This window comes from Oryctolagus cuniculus, chromosome 13 (assembly GCF_964237555.1).
Source record: "Oryctolagus cuniculus chromosome 13, mOryCun1.1, whole genome shotgun sequence".
Classification (NCBI taxonomy): domain Eukaryota; kingdom Metazoa; phylum Chordata; class Mammalia; order Lagomorpha; family Leporidae; genus Oryctolagus; species Oryctolagus cuniculus.
This window is the reverse complement of record NC_091444.1, coordinates 26671995-26687023: the sequence shown is the minus strand read 5'-3', so window position 1 is coordinate 26687023 and position 15029 is coordinate 26671995.

The window sequence follows — 15029 nt, the reverse complement described above, 5'->3', positions numbered from 1 at the left end:
AAACTGTCCTTTGATATGCTTCACCACATCTCAGCACATTTCTTCTGGAGGTTTCTCCAGCATACCTCTTCAGGTCCTTTTGCCCTTGGCCCTCAGCCCTCAAGTCTGCTGGCCCCAGCTGGTGTTGGCCCCAGTCTCCCCTGTGCCGGTCCTGGGTGCCCTCCTGAAGCCTGCCTTATACCATGGGAGGGCATCTTCAGCGAAGCCCGTGTGGCAAGCGAAACTATTTATGCCTTTTGGAAACCTCATAATTTGGGCAGGAAGTGGCTATCCTCCTGGCCAAGAACATCTTCCCAAATGGGAAAGAGAGAAAACATACCTCTGACATACATTTGGTGCCCTCACGTTTAGCTGATCCTGCCCCGGCCCAGTGGCAGGACTCAAAGCTGAAGGGCCTCTGCTGGGAACAGAAGTCCACACGGTGTGACCCACTCAGGCTCGAGGCCTCGGCCGGAGTGGAGTGGAATTCCTGCCCCTGTGGATTCTTTCACGGGGCACTGCCAAGTATTCATGAGTACATAAAAATCCTTTTTTCTCCCTACAATCAAAGATTCAGAGGATGTCAGCATGCTGCTGCTTCTAGAAGAAGTAGTACGAGAAAGAGCCGGAGGGCACAAAAGATGGGAGATTTCTCTCTCTGCATTTCAAAAAAATAAATATATTTTAAAAAATTAAGATCCACCGCACTACTGCCCTACAAGATTTAGCGGGAGTAGCCCAAGGGCAAAGCTGCAACAGGACAGCTGATCCACAGCTGCTGCTTCCTGCTGCAGCCTCCTTGCCCACCATTGCCAGCTTTTCATGTCGGCGATGAACTCACTGCCCAGGTGCTCACTCATCCTCTAGGGCTGGTGGATCCAGAGTCCCGCTAATCGAATGCGCTAATGCGTGCTGGCATGTTGATGGGCCGCCCTCTGTTCAAAGAGTGTTCTCACGGTGGGCAGGGAAGGCCCCAGCCCTCTCCGCCCATGAGGGCAGAAGATGCTGGCCCCGGAAGCGAGCTTGGCTCGGGGGAGTTTTCCACCCAGGGACCTCCTGAGGGCTCTCGTTCTATCCTGGAACACTGGCTCTTCCCTTAAACCAAGCGGAGCCCCTCATTGCCAGCCAGGTGATAAACGAAGACCTGGCTGGTGCTGCAGCTCACTAGGCTAATCCTCTGCCTGTGGCGCCGGCACACCAAGTTCTAGTCCTGGTTGGGGCGCTGGATTCTGTCCTGGTTGCCACTCTTCCAGGCCAGCTCTCTGCTGTGGCCCAGGAGTGCAGTGGAGGATGGCCCAGGTGCTTGGGCCCTGCACCTACATGGGAGACCAGGAGAGGCACCTGGCCCCCAGCAGTATCATTTTTTTTTTTTTTTGACAGGCAGAGTGGACAGTGAGAGAGAGAGAGAGACAGAGAGAAAGGTCTTCCTTTTGCCATTGGTTCACCCTCCAATGGCCGCCGCGGCCGGCGCACTGCGCTGATCCGATGGCAGGAGCCAGGTACTTATCCTGGTCTCCCATGGGGTGCAGGGCCCAAGCACTTGGGCCATCCTCCACTGCACTCCCAGGCCACAGCAGAGAGCTGGCCTGGAAGAGGGGCAACTGGGACAGAATCCGGCGCCCCGACCGGGACTAGAACCCGGTGTGCCGGCGCCACAGGCGGGGGATTAGCCTAGTGAGCCACGGCGCCGGCCCAGCGGTATCACTCTTAAGATTTTTATTTTTTATCCTTGGTTTTCAGAAGCTTTATTTCTATGTGCCATGATATGTTTATATTTATTCTGTTTAGAGCTCTCTGATCTTCTTATAATTGTGAGTTTAGTTCTCACAAATTTTGGGGAAAGTTTACACATTACTTTTAAAAATTTTTTGTATCTTCCCCTTTTTCTTCTAGGACCCAAACTGCCCAGTGTTCCATTGCTTGGTACTGTCTCACAGGTAATGGAAGGGCCCCCACTCTCTCTCAGCATTTCTGCTTTGGACACTTTCTGTTGCTATGTCCTGAGTTCAGTGATCCTGTGCATTGAATTTGCTCTTAATCTCATTCAGTATATTTTTATTTCAAATATTAAGTTTTCCACCTCTGCAAGTTTCATTTGGATTTTTTTGTGCCTTGCATTTCTCCCTTCATTGTGCTTGTGTTTTCCTCTATCTTTCTCAGCATGTGGAGCACGCTTATGATAGCTATCTTCATGTTCTCTTCTAATCCCATCACTTCTGGGTCTGTTTCTGTTGACTGATTTTTCTCCTGGTTATGGATATTTTCCTATTTTTATTTATTTTTTATTTTTTTATTATTATTTTTTTTGACAGGCAGAGTGGACAGTGAGAGAGAGAGACAGAGAGAAAGGTCTTCCTTTGCCGTTGGTTCACCCTCCAATGGCCGCCGCGGCCGGCGCACTGCGGCCGGCGCACCGCGCTGATCCGATGGCAGGAGCCAGGAGCCAGGTGCTTTTCCTGGTCTCCCATGGGGTGCAGGGCCCAAGCACCTGGGCCATCCTCCACTGCACTCCCTGGCCACAGCAGAGGGCTGGCCTGGAAGAGGGGCAACCGGGACAGAATCCGGCGCCCCGACCGGGACTAGAACCCGGTGTGCCGGCGCCGCTAGGCGGAGGATTAGCCTATTGAGCCGTGGCGCCGGCCCGATATTTTCCTATTTTGATGCATGCCTGGCAAGCTTTGACTGATGGCTGACTGTTGTGGATTGTAGATTGCCAGGTATTGGATCTTGTTGTAATCCTTTACATAGTGCTCTACTTAGTTCCAGCCCGCAGTTCACTTCCTTTGAGTTAGCTGAGGTTTCAAGGCTTTTAAGATTTAGTTTTTTAAAGATGTATTTATTTATTTGAGAGGCAGAGTTACAGACAGAGAGATGGAGAGACAGAGAGAGAGGTCTTCGATCTGCTGCTTCATTCCCAAATAGCTGCAATGGCTGGAGCTGGGTCGATCTGAAGCCAGAAGCCAAGAACTTTTTCCAGGTCTCCCATGTGGGTGGAGGGGCCCAAGCATTGCTTTTCCAGGCCATTAGCAGGGAGCTGGATCAGAAGTGGAGCAGCCAAGACTCAAACTGGTGCCCATATGGGATGCCAGCTCCACAGGTGGAGGTTTAACCTACTATGCCACAATGCCAGCCTCAGATTTATTTATTTTTAAAGATTTATTTATTTGAAAGGCAGAGTTACAGAGAGGCAGAAAAAGAGAGAGAGAGAGAGAGAGAGAAAGAGTGTCTTCCATCCACTGGTTCACTGCCCAGATAGCCGCAATGGTGGGAGCTGAGCCAATCCGAAACCAGAAGCCAGGAGCTTCTTCCAGGTCTCCCACTTGGATGCAGGGGCCCAAGGACTTGGCCCATCTTCTACTGCTTTTGCAGGCCATATCAGAGAGCTGAGTTGGAAGTGGAGCAGCCGGGATTTGAAACAGTGCCCATACAGGATGCTGGCACTGCAGGTGGCAGCTTTACTCGCTAAGCCATAGCACCGGCCACGATTTATTTATTTTTTGAAAAGCATAGTTACAGAGAAGGAGAAACAGAGAGAAAGAGAGAGATCTTCCATCTACTTGTTCACTCCCAAATGGCCACAACAGCTGGGTCTGAAATAGACCAAAGCCAGGAGCCAAAGCCAGATTGCTTACATGGGTGGCAAGAGCCCAAGTACTTGGGCCATCTTGAACTGCTTTCCTTTCCCAAGCACATTAGCAGGGAGCTGGATTGAAAGTGGAGCTGCCAGGACTCGAACTGGCACTGACAAGGGATGCCAGCAACACAGAGGCTTCACCAGCTGTGCCCTTGCACCAGCCCCTTCAAGGCTTACTTTTAAACTTCATCCATGTGGGTCCACAGCAACAGGCTAGGCTAACTTTTTAAAAGATTTATTTATTTATTTGCAAGGCAGAGTTACAGAGAGGCAGAGAGAGAAAGAGAGAGAGAGAGAGAGAGAGGTCTTCCATCTGGTGGTTCACTCCCCAAATGGCTGCAATGGCTGGGACCGGGCCCATCTGAAGCCAGGAGCCTGGAGCTTCTTCTGTGTCTCTCATACAGTGCAGGGGCCCAAGGACTTGACCATCTTCTGGTGCTTTCCCAAGCCATAGCAGAGAGCTGGATTGGAAGTGGAGCAGCCAGGACTCAAACCAGTGTCCATATGGGATGTTGGCACTGCAGGTGGCAGCTTTACCTGCTACACTACAGTGCAGGCCCAGACTAGGGCTAATTTAGTCCCATATCTATGACCATAAACTTCCCAAGACTGTACTTAATGCTCTGTGGATTGTGAGGCCTTTCTACTTGGGCTATAGGTGACAGAATTCTTTGAGTTTAAGGAATTTTGTTTACTCTTACTTTCCATTGTTGTATCTACAAACACAAATCAGTGAATGCCAGAGTCTCAGACCACAGATCTTTGGACAGGTCCCTCCTCTCGGATAGGCTACCTCTAACGTTCTAGCCATCTGGGCTTCTCTGGACTCCACACTCTCCATTCAGTGGAGCCAACAGGCTGTCTGGGTTCCTCCTCCTCACCCTGCAATCTGGAAATAGTCTCCAAGCAGTAAGCTGAAGCCATCATAAGACTCACCCTGGGTGCCCCCCTCTCTCAGGGAATAATGCTATTGTCCAAGGTCTTAAACCAACGGGTCTTATAGTTTGTCCAGAGTTTTAGTTGTCCAAGGTAATGGGCTAAATCCCTGGAGCCTCTCTTATTCCCTCATAACCAGAAGTAGAAGTTCTCTCAATGCAGGTTTAAGTCTGCAACATCTGGCGTTTATTACACAATTTTGGTGAGCATCATTTTAAGCGAACTCATTCATTCACTCCTCAGACAGCCACCTCTTGAGCAGGTCCTGCACTCTAGGCACTGGATAAAGAACAAATAAAGGAGATGAGGTCTTGTTGGATAGAACTTTTCCTCTAGTTGAGAGAAGACAGGTAAGCTATAAGTAAACAAATGAGCAAAGCTGGGAGTGATAAGTTGTATCTTATGACCAGTGCTCTTGGAGGGGTAACATGTGACCTAAGTCCTGGATGACCGCTGAGAGCAGCCACCTGTGGATCTGGGAACAGAGTGGTCAGGCAGAAGGATCAGCAAGTGCCAGAAGCCCCAGGAAAGCAGCCAGCCTGGCACAGGCTAGGGGAACAGTGAGGGGGCCAATTTGGTTGGAGTGTGGCGAGCAAGCGGAAAGAGTGGTACCAGATGAAATCAGGGAGGGAGGGGCTGGTGTTGCAGCTCCGTGGGTCAAGCTCATGCCTGCAGCACCAGTATTCCGCATGTAGCCTGGTTCTAGCCCAGGCTGCTCCACTTCTGATCCAGCTCCCTGCTCATGCACCTGGGAAAGCAGCAGCAGATGGTCCGAAGCTTGGGCCTCTGCTCCCACGTGGGAGATCTGGAAGGAGTTACAGGCTCCTACCTCAGCTTGGCCCAGTTCCAGTAGCAGTCATCTGGGGAGTGAACCAACAGAGGGAAGATCATTCTCTCTGTCTCTCTCTAGCTCTTCCTTTCAAATAAATAATGAATCTTAAAAAAAAAAAATCAGGAAGAGACACAGGCCAGACTTTATGGAGCAAAGCATGTCATTCAAGTGTTTAGTGTATTTACTTAATTACACGGTACGTAATCAACTCATTTCTGTCCTATGGAAGTCTGAGATTTTTTGCATTGTGACAGAATTACAGGACTGGAATGGAGGGTTTGTAGCAGAGGCTGTTGGTGCTCCCCTGGGATTCCCTTTACAAAGTAGAGACTCCCAGGCTGGCACCTCGGCTCAATAGGCTAATCCTCCACCTGCAGCGCCGGCACACCAGGCTGCAGCATGCTGGCCGTAGTGGCCATTGTGGGATGAACCAACGGAAAAGGAAGACCTTTCTCTCTGTCTCTCTCTCTCCCTGTCCACTCTGCCTGTCAAAAAACAAAAACAAAAACAAAGTAGAGACTCCCACCTTGGACAACTGGAGGCACCTCCCCATGTACCTGGAAGGACGGCCCCCACGTGGCCTGCAACCAGTGACTGTGGGCTTCCATAACACCCACTGCCTTGCCTCAGTGCTCACTCTGCAGTGCCATCCATACCCAGAGGCCCTGAAAGGACCACACTGCAACTCCACTTCTCCTGCACCTGCAGCCACATCCTGGCTTAGCTCCTCTCCCCTCTCCCTGTCGGGGCCTTGCCGGGAGCTCCCCCACAAAATCTCTTGTACATGAATCTCAACATCAGTTCTGCCTCCAGGGAGCATACCTTAGACAGAATATGAAGGTTTTCAAAGATTTCTGATTTTTTAAATCCCTCTGCTTTTAGAAACGGTATGTCTACTACAGAGGACCAGAGAGAAGCACTTGAAGGTGTGGGAGGCAGCAGGCCAGCCGTTGGAGAACTCACGATCGCGAGGAGAAACAATTTGTAATGTCACAGACTGAGTGTTGGGGTTTCCCCCAAGCTCGTGGGTGGAAACCAAATCGCCGTGTGATGGCAGCAGGAGGTGGGGGCTCTGGGGGCTGATTAGGTAACGAAGGTGGTGCTCACATGGATGGCAGAGGCCTTTGCTCCTTCCGCCACAGGGGACACAGTAAAGGAGGCTGAATTTGCTGGGGTCTCCGTCTTACACGTCACAGTCTGCACAGCTGGGAGACACACATGTCTGCAGTGTGCAAGCCACTCGGCCTATAGTAGTTTCTTAGGCCAGCCCAAATGGACTAAGACGTAGCTGATGGCTATGTTAGAATGAGGATTGAGGCTCCATTTTTTTTTTAAGATTTATTTACTTATTTGAAAGTCAGAGTTATAGAGAAGCAGAGGCAGAGAGAGAAAGAGAGAGAGTGACCTTCCACCTGCTGGTTCACTCCCCAGATGGCTGCAACAGCTGGAGCTGCACTGATCTGAGGTTCTTCCGGGTCTCCCACATGGGTGCAGGGGCTCAAGGAACTTGGACCATCTTTCACTGCTTTTCCAGAGAGCTGGATTGGAAGTAGAGTAGCTAGTACTTGAACTGGTGCCCATATAGGATGCTGGCACTGCAGGCAGTGGCTTTACTTGCTACACCACAGTGCCGGCCCCATAGGTTCCACTGGGTTTGAATGGCTAGGAACCCAAGTTTGTGAAGACTGAGTCATACTAAAAAGCCCATGAGAGTATGTCAGGCATGGAAAGCCAAGACACTGTGGCAAAAAAATGACCTAAATGAAAGATCTCTGTGAGTGAGATCCCAGTGGAAAGAAGGGGCCATCAAAGAAGGAGGTACCTTTCTCTGAAAGGAGGAGAGAACTTCCACTTTCATTATGGCCTTGTCTAAATAAGGTCAGAGTTTGTGAACTCAAGAGCTTCCATAGCCTTGGCAGCACATGACAAGAGCCGCAGGTGATTATTGACATTGTAAATAGGAGTCAATTGTTAAATCAACAACAGGAGTCACTGGGCACATACTCTCCATGTAGGACCTCTGTCCTTAATGAGCTGTACCATGAGAATTAATGGTAAAAATAGGCTTCAAACAGTACTTTATACTTTGTGTGTCTGTGTGGGTGCAAACTGTTAAAATCTTCACTTAGTATAGAGTTGATCTTTTATATATAAAGATAATTAAACATGAGTCTTAATGAAGAATGGGATGGGATAGGGAGTAGGAGATGGGATGGTTTGTAGGTGGGAGGGTGATTATGGGGGAAGAGCCACTATAATCCATTAGTTGTACTTTCAAAATTTATACTTATTAAATAAAAGTTTTCTATAAAAAAAAAAAAAGAATGGAAAGACAGGGGTGGTATTGTGGTGCAGCAGGTTAACTAGAATCTTGAAATGCTGGCATCCCAAACTGGAGTGCTGGTTGGAGTCCTGGCTGCTCCACTTCTGTTCCAGCTCCCTGCCAATGTGCCTGGGAAAAGCAGAGAAAGATAGCTCAAGTGCTTGGGCCCCTGCACCCACATGGGAGACCCAGATGGAGTTCCTGGCTCCTGGTTCAGCCCCAGCTGTTGCAGTGTTTTGGGGCATGAACCAGTAGATGGAAGCTACTCAAATAAGAAAACAAATGTTGTCAAAATTGCACTGTATTAAACATATACACACTTAAAAACAAAAACAAAAAAAACCAAAAAAACAAACAAACAAAAAAACAAAGACTGAGGCATAGCCAGGCACAGCGTTAAACCAGGGTAGGCCATCTGACGTCATCAGGTGAATGGTTGCTTCTTTCGCTCAGCAGCAGTGAGAACCTGCAGGTTACCTCCCTGGTGCCAGAGCACGGATCTCACCCTCCTCTAAAGGAGGCTGCCGTGTGATCCTAGAGGCTGTGCCGAAAGTTCAGCCGTGAATCGCTGGAGGTCAGCGTGGCTCCTACACACACACACACACACACACACACACACCAGTACTCTTCCCTGCTCTTTGCCGCCCTCGTATCCCTGCCTTCTACCTGCGCTTTACAGATCTTAGAGATCTTAGAGAAGGGAGCCTGAGCATGGGGTCTGCGGTGCTCTCTCACTCCCAGCATGGGCAGATTGCAGCGTGGCATCCAAGGTAGACGGCAATTCTACTGCCAAGCATTTTGGAAGGTGCCAAGACCCAGGATCAGTAACAAATTCAACCCAATGTCAGGGCCATGGGAAAGGACCTTGTGCCGGAGGACAGTTGGTCTGCCTGAGTTCCGGTGCTACCTCCATCTGCGTCAGACTCAGAAGAGCAGTGATTGAGTCCACACCAGAATAAACCCCCTAGGTGCTGAAAACCGAGTCCTTCAAACTCCAGGGCGGCTCAACACAGGGAGGGCATGTCCTTTTTGTCCCTTTTCCAGGATCGTGGTTGGATCTTAGTGAGCTATGGTTATGGTAGTAAGTAACAATGGCACAAGATAGTACAGCTTCCAAAATAATAATAATAATAATGTTTTCTAGCTGACATTGGCTCTGTTTGGTCTGCTATCACTACATACCAGAGTCTAAGTAGCTTTTAAATAATTGAAATTGATTTCTCAGTCTCAAGACCAAGAAGTGCAAGATAAAGCCACTTACAGATTTGGTGCCTAGTGAGGGCTTCCTGGATCGCAGGTGGTGCCTTTCGGCTGGGCCCTCACGTGGTGGAAGGCATGAACAGTCTCCCTGGGCCTCTGTTATGAGGGCACTGGTGGCCTTCATGAGCGCTCTACCCTTATGACCTAACCACCACCCTGAAGCCCCTACCTTCTAATACCATCACTTTGGGGATTAAGATTTCAACATTGGAGTTGGCGCACAAACAGTCAGACTACAGCAGCCGCTCATCTGTAAGGTACTACTCTGAGTGCTGCTCTTGCTTTGGCTTTCCCCGATGAGTACACTGAGAGGCCGAACAATCAAATCACTCTCCCAAGACCCCACAGCCAAAGTGAGGCGATCCTTGTCTTCTGAGCCTAAATCCTATACAGCTCATACTCTGTCCACTGCTCACTGGAGCCTTCTTGCATTCTGATACTAAGGGTTGGGCATTCTAAGATCCTAAAATGCAGTAGGAGGTGGGCTATCCATCAGCTACAGTGGGACCTTCCTTCCCATACTTGCTGGAAGACAAACATTGCATCTCACCCTTTTTCGTTCTGGTTTCAATTTCCTGGACTCAGTAAGCACTCTCATCTGCTGACTTGCTCCTCCATTATCCAACATGGCAAGCCTCCCCGTACCCACACCAACAGGAAGGCGGCAAGATGTGTGGACCTTTCCTTCTGAGGACGAAAGCACCAAGCCCGTGTCCGCCCCAGGCACATGGAGACGGAGGGTGGGAATCTGCACTGTGAAAGCTGGTCCTGTGGTTTGCTAGCCCTGCCCGCTGATTCCCATCTCCTGCCTCCCCTCTGGAACTACCCATCTAACTCATCCGGGGTGATGGAATGCCATTTCTTTCTCTCATTACCCTGCATTATGTACAACCAGGCAGGTAAATGCTCTGCCTAAAACAAATAAATCACCTAACACATTCCAGAGACAAGCTTACATTATTTTTAGGTAATCTGTCCCTTTGGATTATCCAAGCCACTGCTGCTTCCCCTAGCAGGAACAATTGAGAACTGACACAAAAAGGAACTCACTCAAACCTAAGCCAAGTTGTAGACCAGGTAGGAAGCCTAGCATGAAAGAAAATCCATGGCGATAGCATTTGGAAGAATGTGTCAGCCCTAGGAACACAGGGGCGGTCGTTTCAACATTTGCAAGCTCTGATTCATCCATGGCATGCTCCTATGCTATGGGGATAGACCCAGCTCCAGGTTAGGCAGTTTCCCAGGGTAGAGTCACCCAACAGGCCTGAGAAGCTCATTAATCCTCATGGGGCGTGGTTACCGTGGCCAACCCAAGCCACTGGGAGCACAAATGCCCTGCTGAGACTCCCTGGCCGGGACGGGTTGGGGCAAGACTTGTGCAAAACTGGCTGCAGAAGAGTCTGGAGGCGGCACTCATCCCTCCCCTCCTAGGAATGGAGGCAGCTTAGACCAGAGAGGGAAGGGCACCAGGCTGGGCTGTGGCAGGGGGGCTGGGACCAGAGGCAGTGTAGGTGGCTTGATCCCAGCCTTGGCACCATGGAAGCAGGACGGAGCAGCCATGCCGGCACCTGCAGGTCTCCTGGCAAAACCACGAGGTCCTCTGCAGGTGACTGGAGCTAGAAGGCCCTGCCCCCACCCCCAGCAACATTGAACACTGACTCGGAGGGCCCCGTGTCTACTTTAGAGGCAAGCACACAAGGAAACAGAAGCAGCAGTCCCCTTGGGAACTGTGGCTGGAATGTAGGGGGAATTCCAGGCCAAAGGCCAAGGACGTTGGGGTGTCGGGGAACATGCTGTGGAGGTGCTCCGGGTTCCTCCCGTTCCTAACAGTCTGCAATTCCTGTTTAATACAGGAGCCTGGACAAACACGTCATGAGCATTACACATGCTAAGTGACAAGAAATGCTGTGATGGGTCAGGCCTTGACTCCCTGCCTGGAGCACGACCTCTATTGGTTGTGTTTGGCCCCCAGACCCCAGACTGTGGGAGCAGGGCTGAAGATCGGAAGGTGGCAAGGACTGGGCACGGGGGACGAAGGGCGTGGTGTAAGGAGAGACAGGGCTCCCAGCTGCAAGCTCAGTGAGCTGGTAATAAAAGACATTGGAATGGGGAAACGCTAGAATGATTTTTATACAAGCTTTATTTATTTGAAAGGCAGAGTTACAGAGAGAGAGAGAAGTAGAGACACAGAGAGAGAGACACACACAGAGAGAGATATCTTTCATTGGCTGGTTAATTTCCCAAATGACTGCATTGACTAGGGCTGGGCCAAGCCAAAGCCAGGAACCAGGAGCTTCTTCTGAAGATCCCATGTGGATGTAGGGCCCAGGAACTTGGGCCACCTTCTGCTGCTTTCCCAGGCACATTAGCAAGGAGCTGGATTGCAAGTGGAGCAGCCGAGACTTGAACTGATGTCCATATGAGATGCTGGCGCTGTGGTGCAGTGGGTTGAAGCCCCCAGTGAATTTTTTTAAGCAGAGGATGAAAATCTCTTCTTGGGTAAGGGAAATGATTTGAACTTTTTTTTTTTTTTGACAGGCAGAGTGGACAGTGAGAGAGAGAGAGAGAGAGAGAGAGAGAGAAAGGTCTTCCTTTTACCATTGGTTTACCCTCCAATGGCTGCTGCGACCAGCATGCTGCGGCCAGTGCACCGTGCTAATCCGAAGCCAGGAGCCAGGTGCTTCTCCTGGTCTCCCATGGGGTGCAGGGCCCAAGTACGTGGGCCATCCTCCACTGCACTCCCAGGCCACAGCAGAGAGCTGGCCTGGAAGAGGGGCAACCGGGACAGAATCCGGCACCCCGACCGGGACTAGAACCTGGTGTGCTGGTGCTGCAGGCGGAGGATTAGCCTATTGAGCCGTGGCTCTGGCCATTGAACTTTTTTTTTTTTTTTTAATTTTTTTATTCATTTATTTGAAGGACAGAGGGACAGAAAGAGAGGGAGACAGAGAAGGGGAGAGAAAGATCTCTCATTGGCTAGTTCACTTCCCAAATGGCCACAACAAGCAAGGCTGGGCCACGCTGAAGCCAGAGGCCAAAGATTTTATCCAGGTCTCCCTGTGGATGACCAGAACCCATCAGCTGCTGCCACCCAGGGTGTGCATTAGCAGGAAGCCGGATCAGAAGCCGAGGTGGGACTTAACCCCAAGCAGCTTAATCTAGTGCCACGATGTATGCTCCAAGGGAACCTCCTGAAAGCTGAGAAGACGGTTTGGTCTCCCGCCTGGAAAGAGTTAGTGGCAGACCCGGGACCCTGCCTTCTGCCCCCAGAACCTGTCTCCTCCCCTGGGGACGTGCAGGCAGTTGCCTTGAGGATGGGCTGTAGAGATTTCTGTGATGGTTCAGTGACCATCTCAAGGGAAAATCATTTGGAAAGTGAGCTAGGAAAGGGGAGAGGTAGGTAGGATGCTCTCAAGCTAAGCAGGTTTGGGCAAGGCTGGGAAGATGTTCTAGAAGAGGGGATGTCAATGTGCTCGGCCGAGGAAGGGAGCTGTCCTCTGACGCATGACCCACTAATGCATGGCCACGCGCCCTAACTTGACTGGCTGCGACCGTGCAACTCTTAAGCATTCAAATTCCTGACTTACCATGATGAATCAGAGTGGGCCCCCGGGGGTTTACAGAGTGCCGGCCACCTGGGGAGGCTGGGGAGTGCCTTGGAAAGTATCTTAAGTTCTGTTGCCAAGAGGAGTTGGGTGCAGGTCCTGCCTGGGCCACTTCTGAGTCACTTGTTCAGGCTCTCTGATCCCACAGGGTCCTTCGTTATAAAATGGAAACAGTCACTCACTTAGCAGGGTTGAATTGAGAATTAAACCTGGCTAAGGCTCAGAGGTGGTGCCTTGGCATTCATGATATGGGCTGAGAAGTGAAAAATGATTCATAGAGAGAAATAGTAGCTAAAAATCACATGAATCACCGGCACTGTGGCATAGCGGGTAAGCTGCTGTCTGCAGTGCCGGCATCCCATATGGGTGCCGGTTCAAGTCTCGGCTGCTTCACTTCCCATCCAGCTCTCTGCTATGGCCTGGGAAAGCAGTAGAAGATGGCCCAAGTCCTCGGGCCCCTGCACCTGTGTGGGAGACCTGGAAGAGGCTCCTGTCTCCTGGCTTTGGATTGGTGCAACTCTAGCTGTTGCAGCCATCTGGGGAGTGAACCAGTGGATGGAAGACCTCTCTCTCTGTCTCTACCTCTCCTTCTCTCTCTGTGTAACTCTCCTTTTCAAATAAACAAATAAATCTTTTTAAAAAAATCACATGAATCGCTGGTGCTGTGGCACAGTAGGTTAATCTTATGCCTGCAGCTCTGGCATCCCATATGGGTGCCAGTTCTGGTCCCGGCTGCTCCTCTTCAGATCCAGCTCTCTGCCATGGCCTGGGAAAGCAATAGAAGATGGCCCAAGTCCTTGGGCCCCTGTACCTGCGTGGGAGACCTGGAAGAAGCTCCTGGCTTCTGGCTTTGGATCAACACAGCTCCAGGCATTGTGTGGCCATTTGGGGAGTGAACCAGCAGATGGAAGACCTCTCTCTCTGTCTCTCCCTGTCACTGTAGAGAGATAACTCTACCTCTTAAATAACCTCTTTTTAAAAAAATAATATGAAGAAAACTTCCAGTAGATAAGCAGTTTCAATTTTCTTCTCCCTTTTCAGCGTTGTTTGTGGATGTTCTTGAGAGCAATCAGAATTCTGAGTTCCCTCTCTGGCTGTTATTAAGTGAGAGACCTTGGGCACATCCTCTGATCTACTGAACCTCGATGATCTCATCTGTTAAGTGGGGAGACCAGGACCTCTCTCAAAGGGTTGTGGTTAGGAGCAAATGAAATCATGAATGTAAAATCCCTGATGAACTGGCCGGCTGCAGGGGCAGGGCAGGGGAAATGAAAGAAATGGAAGCTGATTTTTGCCTGTGAAATGTCCAAGTCTGCCTGAAGCCTGGGTATTAGGTGGGTTGACTCCTAGGCTATCTAATTGATGTCTTCGTGGCTGATATCTGAGCCTGCATCTTCTCTGACCCTTCAATCCCCACCTCACCCCCTGGCCAGGTCAAAGGACTGAGACACTGGTGACCTCCTTGTGCCTGGGGCAGGTCAGAGGGTCCTGAACGCTCACTGAGGACTCTTAGGATGGGAGAATGATTGCAACCAGAGGAGTCTTTGCTTATCTTGCAAACCCCGTCAAGCACTCCTTCACTCTTTCCTCATCAAGTAATATTTTAAAGTAGCAAAAGAAAGAAAAAAAGACCCCTGGGACAGGGATGGAAGACTGCCTATTGTCACCTTCAAGTTGTCCCACCCACAAACTTGGTGTAAAACACCTAAATGCAGCAAAGAGAAATGGTAGTGTGTCAGGTACGCTCTCTGCTTTCCTCCCATGCACGCCCCTTTCAAACTCTGCAGAGAACAAAGCTATACCCGGCTGTGAATGGATTGTCACCTGCTCATCTGCTCATCGTGCTTGTGGATAATTTATAAAATTAAGAAAACAACCAAAAAAGCTACCAGACATCCCACTACTGCTATCATCTGAGATTTTTTGCAGTCACAAAATGTAGATTCTGTGTTTGTAGCTTTGTATATTTTTTCACTTAATGTTATGACATGAACAATTTTCCACAATGCTACATTGCTCAGACAAGATTGATTTTATTTTTAAAAGATTTATTTATTTATTTGAGAGGCAGAGTTACAGACAGAGAGTGGGAGAGACAGAGAGGTCTTCCATCTACTGGTTCACTCTCCAAATGGCTATAATAGCCGAAGCCAGGAGCTTCCTCCAGGTCTTCCATGTGGGTGAGGGGCCAAAGACTTGGGCCATCCTCTACTGCTTTCCCAGGCCATAGCAGAGAGCTAGATCAGGAGAGGAGCAGCCAGAACACGAACCTGTGCCCATATGGAATGCCTGCACCACAAGCGGAGGCTTAACCTAGTACGCCACAGCACTGGCCCCAAAACCATGGATTTTCATGGTGGCATATTGTTCATCATACAAATGAACCATAAATTATTTAACTGATTCTCCCTTGTTTCATATTTTAGTTGGCTATTTTTCTATTAACAATAACACTGCTAT